This window comes from Capra hircus, chromosome 23 (assembly GCF_001704415.2).
Source record: "Capra hircus breed San Clemente chromosome 23, ASM170441v1, whole genome shotgun sequence".
In the NCBI taxonomy this organism is placed as follows: Eukaryota; Metazoa; Chordata; class Mammalia; order Artiodactyla; family Bovidae; genus Capra; species Capra hircus.
The window spans coordinates 18,925,617-18,941,371 of NC_030830.1; the positions used below are offsets into that span (position 1 = coordinate 18,925,617).

Genomic DNA, 15,755 nt, shown 5'->3' on the forward strand with positions numbered 1-15,755 from the left:
TGTTTTACTTTCATCAAGATGCCTTTTGTTCTTTTTTGCTTTCTTCCATAAGGGTGGTGTCATCTGCATATCTGAGGTTATTGATATTTCTCTCAGCAATCTTGATTCCAGCATGTGCTTCATCCAGTCCAGCATTTCACATGATGCACTCTGCATATAAGTTAAATAAGTAGGGTGACAATATACAGCATTGACATACTCCTTTCCCTATTTGAAACCAGTCTGTTGTTCCATGTCCAGTTCTAATTGTTGCTTCTTGACCTGTATATAGATTTCTCAGAGTGCAGGTCAGGTGGTCTGGGATTCCCATCTCTTGAATTTTCCACAGTTTGTTGTGATCCACACAGTCGAAGGCTTTGGCACAGTCAGTAAAGCAGAAGTAGATGTTTTTCTGGAATTCTCTTGCTCTTTCAATGATCCAACAGATGTTGGCAATTTGATCTCTGGTTCCTCTGCCTTTTCTAAATCCATCTTGAACATCTGGAAATTCACCATTCATGTACTGTTGAAGCCTGGCTTGGAGAATTTTGAGCATTCCTTTACCAGCGTGTGAGATGAGTGCAATTGTGCAATAGTTTGAGCACTCTTTGGTGTTGCCCTTCTTTGGGATTGGAATGAAGACTGACCTTTTCCAGTCCTGTGGCCACTGCTGAGTTTTGCAGATTTGCTGGCATATTGAGTGCAGCACTTTCACAGCATCCTCTTTTAGGATTTGAAATAGCTCAACTGAAATTCCATCACCTCCATTAGCTGTGTTTGTAATGATGCTTCCTAAGGCCCACTCGACTTCACATTCCAGGAGGTCTGCCTCTAGGTGAGTGAACACACTATCATATTTATCTGGGTTGTGAAGATCTTTTTTGTATAGTTCTGTGTATTCTTGCCACCTCTTCTCAATATCTTCTGCTTCTGTTATGTCCTTACCATTTCTGTCCTTTATTGTGCTCATCTTTGCATGGAAAGTTCTCTTGGTATCTCTAATTTTCTTGAAGAGATCTCTAGTCTTTCCCATTCTATTGTTTTCCTCTATTTCTTTGCATTGATCACTGAAGAAGGCTTTCTTATCTCTCCTTGGTATTCTTTGGAGCTTTGCATTCAAATGGGTATATTTTTCCTTTTCTCCTTTGCCTTTCACTTCTCTTCCTTTCACAGCTGTTTGTAAGGCCTCCTCAGACAACCATTTTGCATTTTTGCATTTCTTCTTCTTGGGGATGGTCTCCGATCACTGCCTCCTGTACAATGTCATGAACCTCCGTCCATAGTTCTTCAGGCACTCTATCAGATCTAATCCCTTGAATTTATTTGTCACTTCCACTGTATAATCATAAGGGATTTGATTTAGGTCATATCTGAATGGTCTAGTGGTTATCCCTACTTTTTTCAATTTAAATATGAATACGGCAATAAGGAGTTCATGATCTGAGACACAGTCAGCTCCCAATTTTGTTTGTGCTGACTGTATAGAGCTTCTCAATCTTTGGCTGCAAAAAAGATAATCAATCTGATTTTGGTATTAACCATCTGGTTATGTCCATGTGTAGTCATCTCTTGTGTTGTTTGAAAATGGTGTTTGCTATGACCAGTGCATTCTCTTGATAAAACTCTGTTAGCCTTTGACCTGCTTCATTTTGTACTCCAAGGTCAAATTTACCTCTTACTCCAGGTATCTCTTGATTTCCTACTTTTGCATTCCAGTCCACTATGATGAAAAGGACATCTTTTTTTGGGTGTTAGTTCTAGAAGGTCTTGTAGGTCTTCATAGAACTGTTCAACTTCAGCTTCTTCAGCATTACTGGTCGAGGCATAGAATTGTATTACTGTGATATTTAATGGTTTGCCTTGGAAATGAACAGAGATCATTCTGTCGTTTTTGAGATTGCATCGAAGTACTGCATTTTAGACTCTTTCATTGACTAGGATGGCTACTTCGTTTCTTCCAAGGGATTCTTGCCCACAGGAGTAGATAATCTTAATGGTCATCTGAGTTAAATTCACCCATTCCAGTCCACTTTAGTTCACTGGTTCCTAAAATGTCGATGTTAACTCTTGCCTTCTCCTGTTTGACCACTTCCAATTTGCCTTGATTCATGGACCTAGCATTCCAGGTTCCTATGCAATATTGCTCTTTGCATCATCAGACTTTACTCCCATCACCAGTCACATCCACAACTGGGTGTTGTTTTTGCTTTGGCTCCGTCTCTTCATTCTTTATGTAGTTAGTTCTCCACTGATCTCCAGTATCATATTGGGCACCTACCAACCTAGGGAGTTCATTTTTCAGTGTCCCGTATTTTTGCCTTTTCATACTATTCATGGGGTTCTCAAGGCAAGAGTACTGAAGTGGTTTGCCATTGCCTTCTCCAGTGGACCACGTTTTGTCAGAACTCTCCACTGTGACCTGTCCATCTTTGGTGGCCCTACACAGCATGGCTCATAGTTTCACTGAAAGAGAGAAAATATGCTTTATCACATCTTAGATATCTCAAACAAATGCTGAAACTTTTTGACTTATAATTTTTATTTTCTGGATCTCTTCAAAGCCTGCAGGGTTCACCAAGGAAAAGACAGTGTTTAATGGCACCAGCACCTTTACTATAAGTGAGATAACTAAATAGAGATCCAAAGGACTGAAACCTAACTCTTGAGATTTCTGTACTCCAGAATATCTGGTTTATATGTATGCTTATTCAATGTGTTCTCAACTTTTACCAGAAGCTTGAAATTACAAAATGATACATTATTTGAATCTTCAACCTCCCCTTCTTTATCTTCTTATTTCCCTTCATCTGAAAATGTCAAATGCCCTAGGAGAAGAATGCTTTATGGGCAGTAAAATGTATTAAAATAAAATCTAATCCGAAGATCCTAGCATTGTCATAAGTATATATAAAGAGAAATAAATTTATAAAATAGATAAATAATATAGACATTAATAAGTAACAAAATTGTTATTTCAATTCAGTAGGTAGGCAAAGATAATTTTAAAATAAACTGTGATGACATAACTTACTTCACCTATGGCAGAAAACAGAGATGAATATTTATCTTCAACAAGTAATAAATCACATTTTAGATTGATTAGTGATTTAAATACAAAATATAAAATAATAAAGCATGTAGTTGCAATTAATAAGAAACTCAGAAGAAAAAAATATTTACTTGGAAACTGTAGCATAAGAAATGTTTTGAACAACTAAGGCTTAGTAAAAATATGCTTTGGTGAAATCCTGCAAAAAAAGAAAGTGATCTTAAATGGCAAATTCACATAAGAAAGAAATCCACTTGAAAATGAGAAATAAATGGGTCTAAGAATTAGAGGATGGTGAGGGTGCCGCTTTGGTTTATCATTTCGTTGTTTTAACTGAGGACATTATCCTTAAGCTATCTTCATTTCTTAGAGTCTTTATGAATTGTCATAATATTCTGATACTCTCAATTGCCTTCCAGTGGTCTTCTAAATTGTTTCTTCATAAGTTTAAATCGTCCTAAAGAATATAATTGCCAACATTTTCACAATGTAATTGTTAAAATTTGAACATTAAAATAGTCCAGTCCATCACTGAATTTTATCCATTGGTACCCAAGAGCAATTTGATATATGCTGCTGCTGCTGCTGTTGCTAAGTCGCTTCAGTTGTGTCGGACTCTGTGCGACCCCATGGACTGCAGCCCACCAGGCTCCCCCGTCCCTGGATTCTGCAGGCAAGAGCACTGGAGTGGGTTGCCATTTCCTTTTCCAGTCCATGAAAGTGAAAAGTGAAAGTTAGGTCGCTCAGTAAGTGTCCGATTCTTCCTGATCCCATGGACTGCAGCTTACCAGGCTCCTCCGTCCATGGGATTTTCCAGGCAAGAGTACTGGAGCGGGTTGCTATTGCCTTCTCTGTGATATAAGCTAGCATCCTTTAAAAATATACAAGTCAAACAGTGTCCATGAATTCTTTTTCTCTTTCAAAGGTATTTCTATTTTATAACTACCATGAAATTTTATCCCTCATATTGCATTTTTCTATGCTTAAACGCTGTTACTGATTATTGTATTACTCTGAAACAGAAAAATATACTAAAAGACGAATATAATTTTAACTATCTCTGGTGTGTGTTTTGTATTTCAAGGGTCTCCCCCCACCCCCAGTTTGAGTTGTTTTCAAGTTTAATAGTAGCAAGTGACCAATAAAATGTAAAGATGTAATTTTTGAGAAGCATTTAGTATACCAAAAGAAAATTTGTATTTGAACTTAATAAAGAGGGATAGCACTTTTTTCCTAGCCCTTGTGTCTGCTGGTGAAAGCTTCCAGGGGTTGCAATGAGAAGACTTCCATAGAAATAAGTGTTATCAGAAATTTACAGAGAGAGATGTGAAATCAGATAAAAACAGATCTTCTGTAGGTCCCACCGAGATTTGAACTCGGATCGCTGGATTCAGAGTCCAGAGTGCTAACCATTACACCATGGGGCCTGGCCTGCATGACTACCTTCTAAATTCTTTGATGATATAATTCTTCCTCCCTAAGAACCTTGATGTGGTTTTCTAAAGTGTAGAAATACATTTTGCATTTCCTCCTCTAGGATTAAGTCATGAACTCTTACCTGTCACATGCCTGTAACTATCTTCTAAGCCAGACTCTACTGGAAAACATTGCCTCCCTAATGTTAGGAATCGTTCTCTCCACCCACCCATTCCCACGGAGTGCTCGGTTTTATGATAACCGTTTTGTACTGTTACTTCACCCAAGGGTCACAGTTGTCCTACGAGATGGGGATCATTATCGCTATTTTACAGATGAATAACCTGAAGCAGACCTGGTGTCTTTCACCCTTCTCTCTCAGATTCTACTACTTCACGGAAAATCGTCTTTTTCTAGGGTGGTAAGATGAAGCTCCAACACTTTGGCCACCTGATGCGAAGAACTGACTCGTTGGAAAAGACCCTGATGCTGGAAAGATCGAAGGTAGAAGGAGAAGGGGACGACAGAGGATGAGATGGTTGGATTGCATCACGGACTCGATGGGCACGTGTTTGAGCAAGCTCCGGGAGTTGGTGATGGACAGGGAAGGCTGGCGTGCTGCAGTCCATGGAGTGGCAAAGAGTCGGACACGCCTTACAAGTGAACTGAACTGATCTACCTCTTTCGCTAACGCGTTATGGAAAGATTTATCAGAGTCGCAGATGAGATATTGACATTTAAGGAAAATGGAATTAAACATGCTTGGAAGATGCGAGTGGAGTAAGACCCCTGCAGCCCAGGGAGCACAAGGCGGAGCTGGGGAGGCGAGAGGAAAAGGGAAGGAAAGGCCCTCGAGAATCTTCCTAGGACTGAGTCCAGCCCCACGGTCCTACTTTCACCAACAGAAAATATGCAGAGACTCCCAAATGGACACAGAGAAGATTCTTCTGCTGCCGCAACTGTTTCCCGCACACACATCGGCGTCCACACTTGGTGAAAACCTGCAAGACAATCAGTTTTGTGATGGGTCTTGGTGAATATTCTGAGTTGCACCCTAATCCAGTAACTCCTCGGGCTGGCTTTTCGCGGGCAAAGATACCCAGCACAAGTTTAGCAGTGAGTACCCAGCGATTTCTTTAGCGGTACAGGAGAGTCTAGCTTTGCTCCAAGCAGTTTCCTGGAATTCGACGCCCGTCGGATGAGACTGACCTAGCTGAAATACTTTCATGATTTGCAGATTGGGATTGCGTTCCAGGATTTCAGATTTTAAACTGGAGGCGGGTTTCGGGGTCCGTGCGCCTCTAGCGCATTTAGACCATGAAGCGCAACTCCCACTACCTGCGTGGGGAAAAAAAATAAAAATCGCCAGAAACAAGAGGCCAGGTTTCTTGCAGGATTCCTTTACAGAAGGATTTTTTTCAGGGTGGCTTTTACTGGACAAAATCTGTAAATTGGTTCTTTTCTGGAATGCTGGGTTGGGAGTTTTCCTCTAGAACAGGTGAAGAATGGCCAAGGGCTGTTCCTTGTTTGCATAGAGGAGGTAGAAGACCCTCAAGAGAGAGGGTAATGATCCACCATTGGAGATCCTAAACTGTCAAAACCTGGCGGGTACAAGAAAAATGTCCTTACAAAGGAGACGCTTTTAAACCTGAGCGGGGAGAACCCAGGTAGATTTCTCTTTCATCGGCATAACTTAGTCAGCAACGGATACACCAGCCCGATGACGTTTTCCATGCCTCAGAGAATAGTCCCAATGGCCTTGACTCTATGTGGTTGCTGATATGTTAGCAAAAGTGCACTGCGTGAGGAAGAGGCCTTGACCTGTGCAGCAGCGGTGCCCCGTGTCGCAGAGAAAAGGCCTGTACTTCCCAGGGCCACATCCTACAGCTTTCCCAGACTCACACCCTCAGGCGAACTGTGATGAGGACAGCAAGTGAAGCCCTTGGAGCAAGGAATGAATAAAGTGCAATGTTCAGAGGCTAGAGTCTCCTTCCTGCACCCCCAGAAAGGGAAAAAGAACGCCTCCAGATTAAATCCTCACTTTCTGTGCAGCGTTCAAAAATGTTCAACTGGATGACAAATGTGTAATTAGCACTTTTCAGAGGCTAATGGCAGGCACTGGCCTCTCCTTAGCCAATAGATAACCAAAAGTAGGCACATCCAGACTTTAGGATGACAGGGCAAGCAAGTAGTCAAAAGAGACTTTCTTTTCAAATTCGGATTCAAAATTCGGTGCTCCTATTACATATCCTTCCTCAACTCCAAATTGAGCTACTGCTGTGGCCTCATTAAGACAACGTCATGGTTGACATTCACCAGGGAAGTTTCTGCTCCAGTCCTGGGCAAAGTCTGGTTCTTAGAGTTTACTGTAAACTTGTGATCATTGAAGGAAAAGAGTGAGAATGAATTTGGGAAAAAGCAGAGCAGAATGTTTTGGAACCAAACATGGACACAAGCTACCCTGGGTTCTGGGATGATCAAATCAGATTAGGTGAAACTTTATGCACTCAGCAAGTTTTTCTTTTCTCTTTATTTAATTAATTTTTTGGTTTGTTTCTTTTGGACACATATCCTATGGGATCTCAGTTCCCCAACCAGGGATAGTCTGGAATTCTAACCACTAGGCTGCCAGGGAACTCTGCACTCAATATTTTTAAACCCCTAACAGGAGCCAGAGATTGTGGGATTGAGAAGTGAAAGGTGAACAAAGCCACAGGACTGGTCTCTCCCCTAGGATATCCTCGGTCTAGAAGCAGTTAAAACGTGAGGTGGTAGGAGAAGGGGACATTTGGGTGCTGAGGAAAGACAGATGGAGCACGCGAGCCTAGATAAGGGAGCCAATGAAGGCCTGGGTAAGAAGGGCTTAAAGGTCTAAGTTAATATTTGAGGAATGAACAGAGAATCAGAACTGGAGGCAAAATTGAGTGCAAAAACGTTTTGCTGGTAGTAAATACAGAAAGGAAAAGAAAATGGTAGAAATGATTGTATCATGGCTTGTGACTAGAAGATATTTTGGAGGGATGAGTGTGACAGGAACGGTGACAAACGAGGCTGGAGGTGTGGGCAGGTTAGGTTATGTTTCAACAGTCATGAAAATGTGGGGAGCTGCCCTCAGCAAGGTGGAAAGAACTCGTCCTGTACTGGAATTCTCAAAGGTAATAGCAAGGGCTGCTCACTCATGGGTTGCTACCCACAGTTTGAAGAACAGTCCCACAGGATCAACTTTGTGCAGAGGTATTCCTAGCATAAGTCTAAGTAAGAATTGAAGGGATTTGCAGTTATGATGGGAAGAGGTGGCCTGAAAGTGTTAAGGGCCCGGACTGCTAGTCCATCTATCGTGCTCTGCTCCGTGGGCTCAGATGCCTCCTTTGAGCGCCCTCTGTGAAGAGCCCAGCCGCGAGAGAGAACAGAACCGCCCCTAATCGCCTTCTAATCACAAATTTATCACGTCTCAGTTTAGACTCCCTTTTCCAGTTTTAAGGTGAAGTGGCCATTCTTCTAAAAACAAAGTTCTCTTGCCTGCTCACACAGGTTTCTTTCTAGGAATAAAGCTGTCTCAGGGGAGAGAGGGCGCCTCCGCATCCGGACCTGGGCAGACCTGGGCACGGGTTATAGGACCGGCGGCTTCTCCTGATGGTACTGGATTCTGAACACAGCTTCGCTCAGCAGCCGGTGGGCTCCGACTTCCCATCAGAGTAGACTCTGTTACTATTGCTCGTTAATACTGACGCGTGGTGGGTTGGATTACAAGGGAAAAGGCTGGGTTAAGGGACGAGATTGCAGAAGCAAAAACGAACGTGGAAACAACCAGGAAGGTCCCACCGAGATTTGAACTCGGATCGCTGGATTCAAAGTCCAGAGTGCTAACCATTACACCATGGGGCCCACGAGGAAAGGCTTTGAAAAAGTATCTCTTGTGGCAAATATTCATCTTTGAGGCACTAGATGCCCATTACCAAAATTCAAACAACGTGACCCCCCCAACCCCCCCCCAAAACTGTACCTTCTGGAGCGGTAATTTTGAAAATGTGTGGGTGTTTTGGTTGTCCTAATGGCTTAGTGGCACAACTGGTTTTCAGGTTAGGGCCAGATGCTGGAAGTCCAGTAATGCTCAGGATATTCCTATACCGAGAATTATCCTTAGAACAGCATGACTTTTGTAAAACATTTTCATCTGGATTTTCAAGGATCTTTTCTAAGGGTGAAGTCACTGCTTCCACCTTTGTACCCTCTCATTTAATCATCTTCTCATATACAACTGGCAGTGCTGTGTGGGACCTTGTTAGGATTATGACTTTTATTCTGAGATAGGATGTCACAACTTCTGGTTAGGTGTCCTGGGGCACTCCTCTTTGGAATGTATGAGACGTCTGACCATTCTGAAGCCACCGCACAGTTAGGGAGCCAGATTACATGAAAGTGCTCAGGCTGGGAATTCCCTGGTCATCCAGTGGGACTCTGCACTTCCATTGATGTGCAACCAGATTGGATCCCCGGTCAGGGAAAAAGATCCCACAGGTCGAGTGGCCAAAAAAAAAAAAAAAAAAAAAGTCCTCTGAATGTTAGTCCTAGCCCACAGCCAGTGCCGATTGCCAGACAAGCAAGTGAAGATGCTTTTAGATAATTCTAGCCCTCAGCAGTTGTCCTGTAAATCACAAGTCAATGATCTTCTGCCTAAAGCCCCAGACATTTTAGAGCTGATAGCCATTGCAGCTGTGCTCTGACCACAGACTCCATGAAGATTAATAAAATGCTTTGTGCCATCAAGTTTGGGCTCTTTAGCATGCAGGAACAGTAACCTGAACAGATCTAGAAAAAGGAATTTTCTTGACCTAATCTCTTAGTTTTGCCCAATGAGAGTGTTCCCAATATTTTGCCACCAAAAGTAATGTGAACATCAGTGTCTTCCTATGGGCCAATTTGTTTGTCATATATTTTCAAAACTAATGTTTGTTCACAAAATTGGCAGGCTTGTGTGGGGTCTTGTGGGAGTGGGATGATTAAAGATAAGAAAACTCCCCTCTTTAGATAACCATCTAAGTGTTATGTCCTTTCATTATATTAAGCTGTAAAAAGACATTGGTTGGCATGTCATTGACTCAGTGTACATTCTAGGCTCTGGGCTTGGTACTGGGGTATGGCTGAGAATAAGACTCCTTTGGTAGAACCCACGTCTTCAGGAATGGTTTTATAACAATTTTATTTATTTATTTATTTTCTGGATGTAGATCTTAACAGAGATGGAGTGATCTTCTCTTGCTTTGCAGGGCATTTTTTTTCAGCAGCTATCTAGAAAACTTGCAGGTTGTTGAGGCTCTATGCAGAAATTCAGTTGAACAAAGAGAAAAAAATGAGAAGTCAAAACTTCTCATCCCATGGCTCCCTCTGCTCCAGCCACAACAGCCTTTGGCAGTTCCCAAAACACACTAAGCAGGGGCCTGGTTTGGGTACTTGTTCCTTTTGCCTGGAACAGATTCCCACAAGTAGTGACTCACCACTCTATGCCAATGACTCCTCTGTGAGGCCTTATCCACATGCCTTACTTAAAATCACCTTTCCCAAAGTCCTCTTTCCTTTCTTTATCTTTATCCACATCACCTCTAAGGAGCTGATATATTAAGAATTTTATTAATTTATTAATTATCTGGCTGTAAAAAGTGACCTAATGTGTTGTCAGATTCCCTTTCTCCTGTCCAATATGAAATCCTGTCCAATATGAAACTACTGTCTGTTCTCAGCTAATAAAAATGTGGGAGTGTCACTTGATTTGTAAGAGACAGGTCCATGAAGTCCAAAAATTAGACATTATTGCAGAGTCCTTAAATATAGATCAGTGCAGTTTGCAATTCTGATTCCCTGGTTGCAAAGGTAAGAATGTTGTATTTGACATCTCTTTTTAACTGGTTAAGAAAAGGACTACTAGTTCCCTAATGGATTAGTGGTACTTTTTCTGTCTCTATCATGCTCAGAAAAACAAAGAAACATCTATGACTGATAGATAATTTAACAAATAATGTGACAGTCTGCTTCATTTAAATGACCATACAATGTTAAACTGGCATCTAGAATCATGACTATTTCAGAATCTTATTTGATAAACTCTTCATGGTTCACACCTAGAGGTTTTATACTGAAGCCATATCGTTGTTTTGAGAAGTGTGCTCATGATACAGAATGAAGCCCTTGGTGTAACATTCAGACTGCTTGCTCAACCCTTTGCACCGCTCCCTTTTGCCCACTCCTGTAGACGTTAGTCCCACCAACATTCCCAGTGCCTTGAATGTGACACCTACGTTCTTACTTCATCTGCCCAGAATGCTGTTTTGTGCACCACTCCCCTCTGCTGGTAACTATTACTTATTCTTTGCTCCTTGGGTTTTCCACATACATCTCTACTGAAGCATTTATTATCTTATTATTTCATTTGTTTGTTTATGGACAATGTGCACATATGACTAAAAATTCAAAGTGCGTAAAAACATCACAATCAAAAAAGATTTTCTATCCATCCCTGCTTTTAGGCTATCCAGCATTCTTTCTACAAAAATGACCAATATTAGCAATTTGTGTAGTAGTCTCCTGGAGATATTTTAGATTCATACAAACCTGTGTATACAAAAATCTACTGCACATTATCCTGTATCTTGCTTTTGGCACTTGACAGTAAATCATGGAGATCATCACCTATCAATACTTAAGGAAGCCATATAGTGGTTACAAATACTGTTTCTGAAGCCAGACTACATTCGAATAGCAGTGAATATGCATGTCTGCCTCCTTAGCGCAGTAGGCAGCGCGTCAGTCTCATAATCTGAAGGTCCTGAGTTCGAACCTCAGAGGGGGCAGTTCTTTTTAAGGCGGCTTGGGAGACGCGAGGCTCGCTCCCTGGGAAGGAAATGGCAACTCACTCCAGTATTCTTGCCTGGAAATTTTCATGTACAGGGAGCCTGGTGGACCACAGTCTACAGGGTCGCTAAGAGTGGGGCACGACTGTTACTAGCTGTACATTTACAGGTAAGTTTATTATCATCTCTGGACCTGTATTTTATAATCTGTAAAACGAATATAAACAGCAATTAAACTCAAAATATTGTTATAAAGAATAAGTGATTTAATGTATACAAGGACATTTTGGGATTTCCTCTATGTCTCAGCAGGTAAAGAATCCGCCTGCAATGCAGGAGACACAGGAGACCGTGGGTTTGATCCTTGGGTGGGGAAGATCCCTTGAGAAGGAAATGGCAACCTATTCCAGTATTCTTGCCTGAAAAGTCCCATGGACAGGAATCTGGTGGGCTGCAGTTCAAAGGGTCGCAGAGTCGCAGCAAAGCACACAGGGAAAGTTTTAGGACATTATCTGGCACACACTAAGCAGTAAATATTGCTACTAATATTATGCAAAAGAGCCTTCAGATTTGTTTTTACCTGCAGGTAGAATGATGTACTGTAATGTTCTACTTTATTGTTCACCATTCAGATTACTTCTAGTCTTTGGTACTACAAACTGGGCTGCTTGGAAAACTCTGTAACATGTCATTTTTCACATTTTCAAAAATGGTAAATTCCTAGAGATGAGGTTGCTGGGAGTAGGGATATGTGTGTTTTTAAATATGCTGGATACTGCCCACTTTTCCTGTATGAACGTTCTCTCAGTTTTCAAGGCCACCAGCAGTGACAGAGAATTAAGTTCAAGAACAGCCTTATTCGGAATTTTCCATTCCTATCCTAGCATACAGTGACTATCCTGTGTGAATAGTAAATGCTGAATAATATTTATTAGTTAACTGGATGAAAGGATGGTTTAGGAAATACAGCTGGGTTTTGGTGGCAGCAAGAACACTTAAAATCCCTTTGGCATTAAATCCCATTTAAATGTTTAAAATCTTGTTTGCTGTTATTCACTGAAGATTATTAGAGGACAGAAGAGAAATAGTTATCTTTTACTGATCACTTTGAGCAGTTTTACTATTACAGAGATTTCTTTTAGAACCTGGAAAGCGTGGTAAAAGAAAAAAGCATTATTGAAAGTTTGTTAATACGGTAAAGCAACAGGGTGCGTGAGTGCGGGGTGTGGGGGGGCGGCGGGGGAGGGGGGATTATTAATAGAAAATTGGCTAGAGTCCCACTGATTTACCGGCTTCCCAGTAGAAAAAAAATGCTTTATTAATTAAAGTCTTCATATTTATTATCTCATGTCATTCTGATACATATGCAAAGATACCTGAGAGAAAAGGACAAAAGAACATTGAGTGACCAAGAGCTATTAAACTCCCTGTAAATTTACCATCGCAATTTTCGAGTTACTTCCATTTTACAGAGGAAAGGTCTGGTGAGCCATACTTTACATAGCCTGTGGCAAGACACAGTCAAGAAGTGGCCTAGTTGGGCTAAGAATATAGCACAGCACTCAAAACACGGCCAATGCCCAATAACTGAATACATGAATAGTCATGCTGTAGGAAAGTGAAAGTGAAGTCGCTCAGTCGTGTCCGACTCTTTACGACCCCGTGGACTGTAGCCCTCCAGACTCCTCCATCCATGGGATTCTCCAGGCAAGAATACTGGAGTGGGTTGCCATTTCCTTCTCCAGGGATCAAACCTAGGTCTCCCACATTGCAGGGAGACGCTTTAACCTCTGAGCCACCAGGGAAGCCCCCCCATGCTGTAGGAGTGACTCTGATAAAAACAAAGTCGTTTCAGAGCTTTTTTTGTGTGACATTTGGTAAATTACTTGTGTTTTGCTTTGAGATGATGGAGATGATGACACTACCTACTTTGTAGAACTGTCCTCACAATCTAGCATACATCGTTAGTACACTGTAATATGCCACATTGCACATGGTGTGTTTGCGAACAGTGCTTTCCACAGAGTGGAATACTCAGAGTGGTTAAATTTCTCCATGGCCACAGAGCAAGTGGTGGAGCTGGGGCCAGAAGTTAGTCCTTCCGTTCCTAATCCAATTCAGGCTGCGAGCTTCACTACATTTTATGTCTACATCTGCAGTTAGGCAAAGTAGCAACTGGAGATCTACGTTCACTGGTCAATCTCCTTTTCGTGCCCAATACATCTCAATCCACAGGATCCTTTCTTCCTTCCACCGGGAGCCATACCGTCAGCCTCACGTTATCCAAGAGAACTCTGCTACTTCTGGAGCAACCTCGGCTGGTATCTCCTCCTCCGCCTTTGTTTGAAACAAGGAAGTGGGAGAAACGAGAACTGCGAATCTGTCCCGCTGAATTTCTGTAGTTTTCAATTTGGTCCGAAAAATTCAGCTAAATGCCTGGCTCCTCCTCCCCCACGCCGGCTTGAAAGTACATCTCCGCCACCCTCACCCCCACCCCCACCCCACTTTTGTCTTTAGAACTTCCATTTATCTGTACTCTCAACATGTTAAGGCCGTGCCAAGGTGGGGAGGTGCCGGGGCCAGCGTGAGGAACTCCGCCGTGGCAAAGGTCATGAGGAAGGAGGCTTGGCATACGCAAAGGCGTGATCAAGCCTCAGGAAATCCCCTGTTCCCGAGCATCTACCCCCAAACCAGAGTCTGTTTTATGCTCTCACCTACACATCTGACTTTACTGGAGGCTCTCCCCCATAACTATTTCTCTCGGAGAAGGAGTTAACTTGCAGCTCCAAGTCAATAAAAATTCCTGGGCGTGACAAGGGTGTTTCAGCTTAAGGACTCCTCTGAAGGTTATCTAGCCCACCTGTATAGGTTCGTCTGGCCACATGTGATTGTTTACAGCCTCCCAACCTGAGAGGCAAGAGATGTTTTAGACTTACTAAAGGCAAATTCTTTTGGGGAGTTGGAAATTATTAGTATAGTGGGTTGGTTAGGGATTATATTGGTGAAGGGTTTTTCATTTGTTGTGTCAATAATTGCTGCTAATTCCCTGCCCTGGGTGAGACAAGGATGTCTCAGGTCAAACCTCTCTGCTGACAGACTAGCTTGTGTGACAGGATTATCCATACTCCTGCCACTATGCACATGATTGTTTACTACCTCTCAACCGTAAACAGCACAGAGAGTTTGGGAGTATTTTGAGAGTCTTAATTAGCATAGGGCTTTTTCTTCTTGTTGAGTCAATGATTGCTGCCAGGCCTCCATATCCTTAGGCACCTGGGAATATATTAATCAATGTTTTTGGAATATAGGAAAGGAAATATAGTAGTTTTTAAGGTTAGCAATACTAGACTTTTTGAGTTAGTGACTTTTCTCTTTTGTAATAGATCACTGTACTTTGTTATAAATCACTGTGTCCTTGCTATGTAAAAATGTAACTTTATCACTATCTTAAGACTAAATAGATCTTAAGGTGAACATTGGTGAAAGGATTTTCATTTGTTGGGCTGATGTTTGCTGCTAAATCTCCATATTCCCTGCCCTTATAATGAATATAACTAGCATATAGGAGAAATAAGTATTAACCTTTAAGCATATAGGAGAAATAAGCATTAACCTTTAAGATTAATCATGTTAACCTTGGGTTAAATAAATTCCTTTCTTGATTGTAACTCACTACACCCTCACCCTATAGGAGTGTAACTTTATTTGGAGGGTGGTGGCTGGTTTAAGAAAAAACACCCTTGGAAAAAATAAGTTTTTGGTTATCAGAAAGAAAGGATCATAAAATCCCTAAGACCTTTTTATGTGAAGCACCTGATTTTGATAAAGGTCACGACTGCTGACCCCCACGTGACTCTGTATTCTTCCCTATATGTAACAAAAGGTATATAAGCAAACCCCAAAATAAAGAAATCGGATCAGTTTCCAGAAAGGCTGATACCCCCATGTCGTTCTTTCTTGCTCCTCGTTTTTCTGGCTGAATTCCCATCTGGAGCATGGATGCTATTCCACATAATCCAAGTTATTCAGCCTCTTTTTCTCCACTAATCTTCCTACTACACTATCCGTTTCTAATCTCTCTATATATCTGTAATTAAATATGTATTTTTCCAAGGACGCCGACTCCGTCCCCACCTTCGAATCACCCTGGATCCACCGGGGCTGGACCCCGGCAGGGAGGGACTATAAATTACGGTAAGCCACAGTAAGTTCCTGTGTGCCAACATTCAGGGCATCACCATGCCCGCCATCCGGCGCCAGGCCCGCAGGGGTGGTTAAGGCATCTTTTATCTCGGCTACAGAGAGACCTGAGGGGTGCTGAAATCTTATTAGAAAAAGTGAACATGACCCCAAAACCTATACCCAACATGCTAAGGGCAAGAGGGTCACCGCTGTGGACGTTATTCTCTCAGGGGTCAGGGAAGCACCCTCTGGCTTTGGTGGCTATCATTGCAACTTGTATTGCC

At 42.0% G+C, this 15,755-nt stretch overlaps 3 non-coding genes across 3 annotated transcripts; 1 reads left to right on the top strand and 2 right to left on the bottom strand.

The window, feature by feature from the left end:
• TRNAQ-CUG lies at positions 4,384-4,455 on the bottom strand. The gene has a single exon. It is a non-coding gene; the product is annotated as a tRNA-Gln (tRNA).
• On the bottom strand, positions 8,258-8,329 carry TRNAQ-UUG. Its single transcript has one exon. It is a non-coding gene; the product is annotated as a tRNA-Gln (tRNA).
• On the top strand, positions 11,217-11,289 carry TRNAM-CAU. The gene has a single exon. It is a non-coding gene; the product is annotated as a tRNA-Met (tRNA).